Source organism: Budorcas taxicolor, chromosome 1, assembly GCF_023091745.1.
Source record: "Budorcas taxicolor isolate Tak-1 chromosome 1, Takin1.1, whole genome shotgun sequence".
Lineage (NCBI taxonomy): Eukaryota > Metazoa > Chordata > Mammalia > Artiodactyla > Bovidae > Budorcas > Budorcas taxicolor.
This window is the reverse complement of record NC_068910.1, coordinates 17,966,638-17,979,226: the sequence shown is the minus strand read 5'-3', so window position 1 is coordinate 17,979,226 and position 12,589 is coordinate 17,966,638. Positions and strand designations below refer to the sequence as shown.

General features: G+C 37.8%; 1 protein-coding gene across 1 annotated transcript in view; it reads left to right on the top strand.

Annotated features, from left to right (window-relative positions):
- Positions 1-12,589, top strand: part of CFAP20DC (CFAP20 domain containing) — a 256,952-nt gene that overhangs the window by 163,645 nt on the left and 80,718 nt on the right. The window lies entirely within an intron of this gene.

Sequence of the window (12,589 nt, the reverse complement as noted above, 5' to 3'; positions counted from 1 at the left end):
ATCGAGTCGGTGATGCCATCCAGCCATCTCATCCTCTGTCCTCCCCTTTTCCTCCTGCCCCCAATCCCTCCCAGCATCAGAGTCTTCCAATGAGTCAGCTCTTCACATGAGGTGGCCAAAGTATTGGAGTTTCAGCTTCAGCATCAGTCATATTTCTTTTTTTATTTTTTATTTATCTGGATTTTGATAGGGATTGCATTGAATCTGTAGATTACTTATGATAATATGGACATTTTAATAATGTTAATTCTTCCAATTTGTGAGCATGAATATCCTCCCATTTATTTGTGTCTTCTTCAACTTCTTTGAACAATGTCTTATGATTCAGAGGTCTTTCACCTTCTGTTTAAATTTATTTCTTCTTTGTTGTGATTGTGAATGGGATTGTTTTCTTAACTTCTTTTTTCTAGCTCATTGTTAGCATGTAGAAATGTAATTGATTTTTTTATATATTGATTTTTTACCCTGCAACTATACTGTATTTGTTTTATTATTTCTAATGGGTTTTTTTTTGGTGAAGTCTCAAGATCTTCCTGTATATAAAAGGGCTCCAAAATCACTGTGGATGATGACTGCAGCCATGAAATTAAAACACTCTTGCTGCTTGGAAGAAAAGCTATGAGAAACCTAGACAGTGTATTAAAAATCAGAGACATGACTTTGCCAACAAAGGTCCATATAGTCAAAGCTATGGTTTTTCCAGTAGTCATATATATATATGCTTTCGAACTGTGTTGCTGGAGAATACTCTTGAGAGTCTCTTGGACATCAAGGAGATCGAACCAGTCAATCCTACAAGAAATCAACCCTGAATATTCATTGGAAGGACTGATACTGAAACTAAAACTCCAATAATTTGGCCACCTGATGCAGAGCTGACTCAATGGAAATGACTGTGGTGCTGGGAAAGACTGAAGGCAAAAGGAGACGGGGAGGCAGAGGATGAGATGGTTAGATAGCATCACCAACTTAATGGACATGAATTTGAGCAAACTCCAGAGGTACTAAAGGGCAGGAAAGCCTGATCTGCTGCAGTCCATGGGGTCAGAAAGAGTCAGACATAGTGACTAAGCAATAGCAACAAATATATAAAAGCATGTCATCTGCAGATAGTGACTGTTTTGCTCCTTTATTTCCAGTTGGAATGCCTTATATTTCATTGTATTGCTTAATTACTCTGGCTAGGCCTTCCAGTACTGCATTGAATGAGAGTAGTGAGAGTGGTCATCCCTGAGCATCTTGTGTTTTTCCTGAATTTAGAGGGGTAGCTTTCAGTTTTTCACCATCAAGTATGATGTTAGCTGAGTTTGTCATATATGACTTGAATTATGTCAAAGTACATAATTTTTTATGTATACTTTATTGAATAAAGTTTTTATCAGAAATGGTTGTGGAGCTTGGGAGCCTCCAGCCCAAATGAACTTGAAGTACCTGTCCACTCAATAAAGTATTCTGGCTGAAAGATAGTGCCCTCTGATGATGCCAGGGAATAATGAAAGGAGGAAAGGGACCGAAGTTTGTAGAGGGAGCAGGAGACTTTCCCTCACCCATTATCTTAAGAAGCTTTAGGGTAAGACGGTGCTCAGAAACCACTTGGGAAACCCTTCTTAGGGCTGCTCAGTGCAGATTGCAAACACAAGCCTGACAGGTATGTGTTCCGCACGAGAGCCCTCTGAGACATTCCTCTTCCATTTGACAGAACAATCACTTCACTGGAAATAAAGAGAGAAGGAGCTTTATCTTTTTTGAGGGGATAAAGACACAAAAGAACTACTTCCCTTTTGTGCGCAGAGGTTTGACCTCAGTGTCAAAATTCAAGCTAATAAAATTCACTCTATCAGCCCACATGATTGTTACAATCTGTGACTCATGTTTGTGAGTGTGATAATCTCAGTTTAACAGGACATAAAATTATTGAAGGCATAAGCCTTCTGTCCTATTCCAAAGTGAATTTACAGTGGGAATGAAAGGTTCTTCCAGAGAACCCTTGTTTTTTAAAAAAGAACTTCATGGTCCTAGTGAGAGGATTCTAATAATCGACATTCTCCCCGCTTGATGTTTGCTGCTAAAAATCTATGAAAACTAATTTCCTCAAGAATGCGATGTGTTTACTAACTCTACAAAGAGATTTTTCTTCAGATCCTGGAAAACCACAGAGTGATTTAGAAAAATAAATAACTGCCTTACTGAGATTTAATTCACACAATAAAGACATCAACGTTTTTCTTACAATGTTTACAGAATTTTATAACCATCAGTACTATGTAATTTTATACCATTTCATCACCCCAAAAGAAACTCTATACCCATTAACAGTCACTCCTCATACCTCCTTCCCCCCAAATTTCTGGCAACCACTAATCTACTTTTTTGTCACTATGGATTTGCCTATTCTGGACATTTCACTTAAATATAATCATATAATATGCGACCTTTTACTTCTGACTTCCTTAATTTAGCATACTGTTTTCAAGATCCCATCTATGTTGTAACATTTCACCCCTTTTTATGCAGGAATGATAAATTACTGTATGGATATACCCTGTTTATTTGTCCATCTGCTGATGGACAGTTGGTTGTTTCCACTTTTTGGCTGTTAGGAGTTGATGCCAATATGAACATTCATGTCAAAGTTTTTATGTGGACATGTTTTCAGTCCTTTTGAATATATACCTAAGATTAGAATTGGTAGGTCATATGGAACTTTACCTCATGACTAACTGCCAAACTGTTTTCCAACGTGTCTCTACCATTTTACAATTCCATTAGCATTAGGGCAACTTCTCCACATCATAATCAACACTTCTTATTGTCTGTCTTTTTTATTTAAGCCATACTAGTGTGAAAAAGAATTTGTCTGGTTTCCAGACAAAGGTTAAGATGTGGGGCTAGTTCATAGGTAATTATGGATTGGAGATGAGGCAAGTAGATAGTTCTGCATAAGTTCAAGGTTCATTCCTGGAAGAAAGACCAACTCTTGTTAAGTGGATTGTGCCGGAGTCACTCAAATCTGAGATATTTACGAAGGATAAAGATGAGACCATTGACTCTTTGCTACCCTTACCAGAAGCTCAGAGAAATTGATTTATCCTGTTTAAGCTCACCTGCCAGAGAAGGCAATGGCACCCCACTCTAGTACTCTTGCCTGGAGAATCTCATGGACGGAGGAGCCTGGTGGGCTGTAGTCCATGGGGTCGCTAAGAGTCGGACACAGCTGAGCGACTTCACTTTCTCTTTTCACTTTCGTGCATTGGAGAAGGAAATGGCAACCCACTCCAGTGTTCTTGCTTGGAGAATCCCAGGGACGGGAGAACCTGGTGGGCTGCAGTCCATGGGGTCGCTAAGAGTCGGACACGACTGAGTGACTTCACTTTCTCTTTTCACTTTCATGCTTGGAGAAGGAAATGGCACCCCACTCCAGTGTTCTTGCCTGGAGAATCCCAGGGACGGGGGAGCCTGCTGGGCTGCTGTCTCTGGGGTCGCACAGAGTCAGACTGAAGCGACTTAGCAGCAGCAGTGTGTGTGAAGTGGTATCTCAATTGTAGCTTTGGTTTGCATTTCTCTAATGACTAAACATATTAAGCATCTTTTCATGTGCTTATTGGCCATTTGTGTATCTCCTTTAGAGAAATACCTATTTAAACTCTTTACCTATTTTTTAATTGGATTTTTTTGTCTTTCTATTATACAGTTGTAAGAGTTTGTTTACAAGTTCTTTGTCAGATATATGCTATGCAGATATTTTCTCCCAGTTTGTAGGTTGTTTTTTCATTTCTTGATGGTGTCTTTTGAAGGTCAAAAGATTTTATTTTTTTAAAGTCTAGTTTATCTGTTTTTTCCTTCTGTTGCTTGTGCTTTTGGAATTACATCTAAGAAATCGTTGCCTTATCCAAAGTTGCAAAAATGTACTCCTGTTTCCGTTTCATGCTATGATCCATTTTGAGTTAATTTTTGTATATAGTGGGAAATAGATATTCACCTACAGTTGTTTTTTTTTTTTTTGCATATTTGTATTCAGTTGTGCCAGCACCATTGGTTGAAAGACTATCCTTTCCCTATTGAATTGTCTCATAGCCTTTCTAAAAATCAGTCGACCATACATGTAATGGTTTATTTCTGACCTCTCAGTTCTATTTTATTTATTGTATGTCTATCATTATGCAGTGCCACACTGTCTGAATTCCTGTAGTTTTGTAGTATAGTTTTGAAATCAGTAAGAACTTCGTTCTTTCATATCTTGCTTGTTTTTGCCATGCTGGGCTCCTTGCATTTTAATATCAATTTGCAGATCAGCTTCTCAGTTTCTGCAAAAAAGGCAGCTGGGGTTTTGGTAGGAACTGCCTTTAATCTTTAGGTCAATTTGAGGAATATTTCAATTTTGCAGTCTTTCAATCTTCAGTCTTTTAGTCCATTGGATGTTTTTCCATTTCTTTGTGTGTTTAATTTCTTTCAGCAATGTTTTATAGTTTTCAGTGTACAAGTCTTGCACTTCTCTTGTTAAGTTTATCCCTTTTTTATTCTTTTTGATGCAACTGTGAATGTAATTTTTTCTTAATTTCATTTTTTTATTTGTTCATTGCTAGTGTATAGAAGGAGAAGGCAATAGCAACCCACTCCAGTACTCTTGCCTGGCAAATCCCATGGATGGAGGAGCCTGGTAGGCTGCAGTCCATGGGGTCACTAGGAGTCAGACACAACTGAGCGACTTCACTTTCACTTTTTACTTTCATGCATTGGAGAAGGAAATGGCAACCCACTCCAATGTTCTTGCCTGGAGAATCCCAGGGACAGCAGCGTCTGGTAGGCTGCCATCCCTGGGGTCACACAGAGTTGGACACGATTGAAGCAACTTAGCAGCAGCAGCAGTGTATAAGAAATACAATTGATCTTGCAAGCTTGATGAACATTTATTAGTTTTTATAGTGTTTTTGTGAATTCCTTAGGAGTTTCTATGTATGAGATCATGTCACTGCAAATAGAGATAGTTCTACTTCCACTCCAGTCTGGAGGTCTGCTGTACAGGAAAGTGACTCAGTTATATACATATATATATTCTCTTTTTCATTATGGTTTATCACAGGATATTGAGTATAGTTCCATGTGCTATACAGTAATGGATATTTTTTATTTCTTCTTCTTACTTAATTGCATCCACAAATGGATTTAATTTGGGTGAAAAACATTTTTTTCTTTCAGTATATATAAGATTTAGTACTGGTGTATTCAAACAGGCCTAGGAAGATTTTGTTGGTATGACTCATAAGAAATGTGCTTGATGCAATAACATTTTGAGAATTATTGTAGAACTAGAAATCCATTTAATATTAATTTGAATGCAGGTGTGAAATTAGCCTTTGCTGGCTAGCATTGTAGTCCATATATGTACAGTACTGACATCTATGGTGGTTTCTAAAATACAGGGCCTCTAGGCAATGGGATATACTTATTCTGGCTCTACTTCTCAATAAGTAAGAGCATCTGTTCTGCTGAGAGCCTATCAGATCAGATGTTCTCCTAGCTGCTCGAGATACACTGACCAAGAAAGGTGAGGCCTCTCTCCTCAGGGAGCTTATATCTGTTGAAAGATACAGACAACAAGTAAACAAGTACATAAAATGATTCTAAACTATGATAAAGACTTGGGAAGGAAAAAACAGGGCGATAGAGTGGTAGTTTGGGCAGAATTGTGAGTACTTTACCTAGTATCTGAGTGGGTGACATTTTAACTGAGATTGTTTAAGATGAAGGCAACCATGCAAAGAACCAGGGGCTAATGTTTTAGGCATCAGGATTAGTAGGTCCAAAGCTCCTGAAATGAGCATCATTGAGGAATAAAAGAGGCTCCTGGAGCTGGGACATGTGGGCAGGCGGAAATTAGAAGAAGATGAGAGCAGAGAGGTAAACAGGCCCAGATCATACAAAGTCAGGAAGGACATGGTGAGGAGAGTGGCCCTCATTCCAAACGCAGTGGTAAGTCTCTGAAGGTTTCTAAGCAAGGTGATGACATTTACATTCCATCTCCTTTGGCTTCCTCCAGAGCGGATGCAGTAGGGCAGACGTAAAAGCAGTGAGGGCAGTTGAGGCAGTACTCTTGATAGTTCAGAGTGGAGATGAAGAGAAGTAGCAGGTTACTGGAATAATTGGGTGTAGCACTGATGGGATGTAAGAAAAAGGAAACAGAATCTAGGATGAAACTTAAGTTTGGGACTTGAACAGTCAGACAGTTCTATCATTTACTGGGCTGTAGCAGATTGGATGTATCTGAGCCATCAACTTAGTCATCAGGGTACCACAATCAGGCACTGTAAGTGGACATCTCATTGAAAATCTGTGCTCTCTGAAAGTGCTGACGTGAAACAACTTTATGACAACAGTAAAAGGCTCTTACAGAAGGAGGTGCAGGAACATTGTCTTCCTATTCCCCTGATATGGAAGAGTACTAGTAATTCTGAAGGAACACTTACTGAAATTGATTTGCTAACTGCTTGGTAAACTTCTTTCTGGCAATGTGTTATTCATATTTTAATAGAGTTCTCTATTATTAAGTTCAAATATTTTTAATTAAGAAAGAAATATAGCCCTCTGGGTAATACTGCAATCATATATATAGCTGGTAATTAAACTTTTCCACATGTATAACTGCATTCAAATAATTTTGAATGAATCATTTTAAACCTGCAGATGTCATTGTGTGCATCTTAAAACAAATAAACAAGACATGTATAGCAATCTTTGTGGTTCCAGGAAAAGTTAGAGCTTACTGAAGAATTATTTCATAACAAAGACAAAATATGCTACCAATCACAAATTCAGGTATTTTCTTTTTTAAAAAAATGCTTTACTTTTATAGAGAAAACATTATAAAATGAATCATATATAATGAGCTTAATTTTCACATTTCCATTTTTGAAAATCAGAACTGAATTATGGAAAGGCACTTTTTTAAAAAGATATTTTAGGCTGTGATATAATGTGAGCAAATTTTTCTTTTAATTTTGAAGTCATTTTTTGGATAATAAAAAAGGATTAGTTGCCTCCCTGATAACTTGAGTCCCAGTATTGGAGCAGTGCATATCTATCTATATCTAAAAATATCCTATATTTTTAAAGTTATGACAGTTTGCTATTCAGTGCAATTTATGCTCAGAAAACTTAGAAGAAAATAAATTTGTAAGTTATTTTAGAGTTCTAAAGGCATTATTCCATTACATAAATATTTGCATTTTCTAAGAAAAGTTATGACCAACCTAGATAGCATATTCAAAAGCAGAGACATTAGTTTGCTGACTAAGGTCCGTCTAGTCAAGGCTATGGTTTTTCCTGTGGACATGTATGGATGTGAGAGTTGGACTGTGAAGAAGGCTGAGCACCGAAGAATTGATGCTTTTGAACTGTGATGTTGGAGAAGACTCTTGAGAGTCCCTTGGAGATCCAACCAGTCCATTCTGAAGGAGATCAGCCCTGGGATTTCTTTGGAAGGAATGATGCTAAAGCTGAAACTCCAGTACTTTGGCCACCTCATGCGAAGAGTTGACTCATTGGAAAAGACTTTGATGCTGGGAGGGATTGAGGGCAGGAGGAGAAGGGGACGACCGAGGATGAGATGGCTGGATGGCATCACTGACTCGATGGACGTGAGTCTGAGTGAACTCCAGGAGTTAGTGATAGACAGGGAGGCCTGGCATGCTGCGATTTATGGGGTCGCAAAGAGTCGGACACGACTGAGCGACTGAACTGAACTGAACTGAACTGAAGTTACCCTTTGCTCAAAGTGAAACCATCTGTCTCTCTTTGAATTTGTCATTCAAGTATGCCATTTGCAGTTGTCTTTCCAACAGTACCACATTGTTCGAAGAATTCATAAATGTCTTTCTGACCCTTGACTTGCTTCAGCAACAGCAGTATTCCAGTGTTCCAAAACCCCTGTCTTGAGGGCAGGTAACTCTGTATATCATACATCATCCTGGTTCAGTTGTGCAGACTCTCTTAGGGGTAACCCTCCCTCCTGCAGCAGTTTCCACCATAGGTACCCACTGACCTCATGCTGCCCTGAGCCTTCCTCCTTGCAGCCTTTAAGACCTTCCCCAAACAGGGCTCTATGTCATATCTACCCACATTTTCATTCGTTACAACGGATAAATCAGAAGCAGGGGACACCATGGTTCATAGCCCCAGCTCAAATCAGCCAGACTTGATTTGAGTCCTAGCTTTGCTTTTTTTTAGTTATGTAACCTTGGACACATTTCTTAACCTCTTTGTACCTTGGTTATGTCATGTGTAAATTGGGAAAAAATAACAATACTTATTCCACAGGGTTTTTGTAAGTATTAAATGAGATAGTACATGTAGAACACTTAGCCCATAATCCAACAGGGTATTTCCTTGTATCTATTTCTGAGTAATTAGAACCTTTTAAATTCAAATCAAATTCTCAAAACTAATTATTGAGACTGTTCAATAAATGATGACTATATATGCTTCTTGTCCTTTGCTTATAGTTGAATCAAGTGTTAAAATATGAGTAAATTAATTCTGCTAGGTAATGTGTTGATATTTTTTCAAGGATACACTGAAGAGAGAAAACTGTTTAGAAGCAGGATGTGGTATCTCTCCAGTCCTTCCCCAGAGACCACCCTCAGTGTGCCTTCCATGTTCCCAGAGCTGAATTGGAGATGCGTAGTTTCATGATTGATAGAGCGAATTGAACTTGGGCAGGACTAGTAGCATTTCATAAACCGTAGTGTTATCCATGGGAAGAAAGTTTCATTTATTAAATTGGACATTCCTGCCAATTTATAGTCTTTGGGAAAAGAGTCTGATGTTTGATGTTTTGTTGAAGCTGCCCTCTTTCCTTGTCTCCAAAAAAAAGGTCATTATCTCAGTCTTACCTGTCAATGTATTGCTGGGGATATTGCTGAAGCTACAGAATTTGGTGATTAAATAACATTTGTGTCACCAGTAGAAGTATTTGAATTAGACATAGAAATTTCCCAGGTGGAACGCGTTTCTAGCCCTCTGCCTTCTTTTTGAATATTTTTCAGTCTGACTGATAATATAGTGTGGTTTGTTTATTTCACTTTCTTTGTATCTAGTGTCTAATTTAGTTGTTCACCAGGACAAAATGGTCTCGAGTAGATGTATGTTAAGTTTCAGTTAAGATCCAGGTGATGATATGGAATTGCAAAAGTTATTAGGATATGTTTATATCTCCATTTCTGAGTAGTTATGCAAACAATATGCCACTTACTTTGATAAAGAGGAGCAGTGTCAAATTCTCAAAAGTTTCAAAAGTTGTAGCTAGAAAGTCTCGACAAAAACTGAGACTATCAGAAGTATGAATCAATGAGAAGACATTAGTGGTATAACCAACACACTTTGGCATTTCGTTGTCAGTTCTTCAATATTCTAATGCTGTGGGTTAGATAGCATCCTACTAGTTACATGTTTATGGAAGAAATCCATCTTCTTTGATGTCTTAGTTTTCCTAATTCTAAAAAGGAGCAAATTAAATAAATTTGTCATTTTCCTACTGTATGCAACAGATACTAGGCTATTTTCTAAGTGCATTGAGATCGAGGTCTTTGATCTCAATCAGTCAGACTTGATTTGAGTCCTAGCTTTGCTTCTTTTTAGTTATGTGACCCAGACACATTTCTCAACCTCTTTGAACCTTGGTTATGTCATGTGTAAACTTGGAAAAAATAGCAATATTTATTCCTCATGGTTGTTGTAAGTATTAAATGAGTACATGTAGAACACTTAGCCCATAATCCAGCAGGGTGGCTTTAAAGATCAGGAGTACTTGCCATGTGCCAGGTTCTCTACAGGTGTCCCACACTATCTCCAGTCTCCATCTTCCCCCTTGAGAGGACTGACTTATTTGACAGACAAGGAAGGAGAGAGATTTGGCTTGTTTACATAAAATAAATGACAAGGCAGAGTATCAAACCCAGGAATTCTGGCCAGAAAAGCCTGTAACTCCCACCATGCTGGACCATCACCCCTAGTTAAAGACCACTGAAAAAATTCTGTGATCAGGTGGCAACTTAACTTCTATTGCCATTTAAAGTTTTGTAGTATTTTAATGTGGTGATACTGCAGATATTGGTTTATTTGTCATTACTGTTTTACAACCAGTTGTATATTCTAAACAGTTCAAACTTATCTAAAGGTGTCATCTTCCCATTCCAGAAGCATCCTTTGTCTTACCTCTGCTATTTTCATCTCTATAAGAAATATTGTTTTCGTCTTGATTCTTTAAATAATTTTTTAACTACCATTTATTGAATGGCTTTATGCTTATTCAGTGTACAAAGCAACAATCACCTTGTAGATGGCATATCCTTGGGCATAATATAAAACCTCTTCAATCTGCTGTTAGTAGATTCCTTCTAGTCTATTATTGTTAAAACTTAGAAGTTAAATGCTGGAAAATTAAAAATTGTTTATCGGTTGTTTAAGGTTAATAAGAGTTCAGCTGTGTTTGTCAGAGATTTCTTTCTGAAAATTAGCAAGCTGACTACCAAGGCAGAAATGTATGGAAGTGTATTTCTTTTTAGGTCATGGATTAAAAGACTGTTGTATACAAATTTAGCACATGAATATAGATTTTTTTTTTCTTTAAATCCTTTCATGCCAAACAAAAGAGAGAGGAGAGCCACATATACAAGATAGAAAGTTATCTCTTTGCAAGGAATGTTACCACTATTGGATTTAATTACCCAAGAATTCTTTACCTAAGACATTTTGGAAGATTAGTATTCCTGAATAATGAAGTATGGATTGAGTGTCTCCAGGTCACATGCCAACGTTTTTGTGACAGACATTTCAGAGGCATCTTTGGGTCTGGTTATGCCTATGTCCATGCGAATGCTGTCAACGTAAAACATGATCTAGGTTCAGACCAGTTGGTTCTTTGGGATAGCCTGACTCTTGATTTACACTGTGCAAGTCGACACTGCGTCTCTTAAATTTAGCAAAGTTTTCCAAGTTGTCCTGTAGCTTGGTCTTTAAGTTTTGATTTATATCTTTGCACGGTGAAGACTCATGGTAAAAGCTACCATATATTGTGAATGAGTTGTGTGCTCAAGTATGTGCCACTTACAGCTCACATTTGTGGCTTCTGTCTTCTCTTCATTCCTATTGTTAGTGGGCCGGTGCCCCCAATGAATCAGAGCAAACTCTTATGTGGGATAAGTAGCTTAGGAATTTGAAACAAGTCTTCAAGGAGTGCATGCTGGAGAAGAGATGTCCTAGAACACTAATTTAGTATCAGCTATTAGTATTAAAAATGTCAGTGTGGAAATTAAACACTGTCTGCAAATAGCAGTCAGGAGGAGATTAATCTTCAAATTAAAATGCCAATTAAAAATTTAAAATTAGTTTTGGAAAATGGACTTCTGCTTTTCTTGCTGTTGTGTTGAAGTTCAAAAAAACTTCCAAAACTTTCTAATTATATCTTTAAAAACTCTTAACAATAAATACAAATTTAAAACTACCATGATACTGACTCCCAGCCACACTTACAAACTGCCTTTTTTCCTCCTACTGATATAGTCCCTAGTAAGGTGCCAGTGATTAATAACTAATCACTTCCTAGGAAATCTCTTTTTGATTCTCAGACTTCTGTGCTCTTTTTCACAAAGAAATATGCATATATAAACACAGACTGTGATAGATTTTCACAAACTGAGGGAACTGATCATCATCTGAATCAAGAAAGAAAACAGTGTCAGCTGCCCAGCAGTCCCACTGTCCTCCCTTCTGTTACCATCCTGGGCTTTCGCGCCCTCACAACTACCCGCTACCCACCAAGACTAGTTTCACCAGTGTATGCTCCCTTACGTCTGGGTTCTCTGGCTCAGCATTTCTTTTGTAAGAGTGAGTATATCACTCATTTTGATGCTATATAGTGCCCTACTGTGTGGCTCTCATACCATTTATTTACCCATTCTACTGTTGGTGGGCATTTGAGTAGTTTCCATTTGGAAGCTATTAAAATTATGTCTTGTGATAGAATCGTAGATTTTTTAATAAGACTTGGGCAGGGAAGTAGAAGCCATCTGGTCTTATAAGATTTAAGTTAAATTCTAGGTATTTCCATCTTTGTTACTTTGGAACAGTATTATAGATTTAATTTCTAAAACAGTATATATTTAAGTAAATAATGCTTTCTATGAATATGAGCTCCATATGTCTAGCTTGCCCCATGTTTTCTTGCCTGATGCTTAGAATAGGCTTCCCTATCACGCTTCCAATCAGTCCTTCAATGCCAAGCTTAAAGACCATCTCCTCCATGATGCCTGACCCTACAGGAAATGACCTCTCTCTTTTCTGAAATACCAGACTATTTGGTATATCTCCCTTTTCTCATGTTACCTTTCATATCCTATTCTAAGAACCATCATCCCTTTTGTAGTAGTAGTGCCTTTCGAATCTTGGTGTAACTTAGAAGAATACAAAGAAGATTGCTTGTTAGAGCTTTTATTAAGAGTTTTTACAACATGATGTCCCCTGTGACCTAGGTATCAGGCACTGTCACAATGCAAACCTGATTCAGAGTCTCAAAAATGTTACAGGCTCCAGAGTG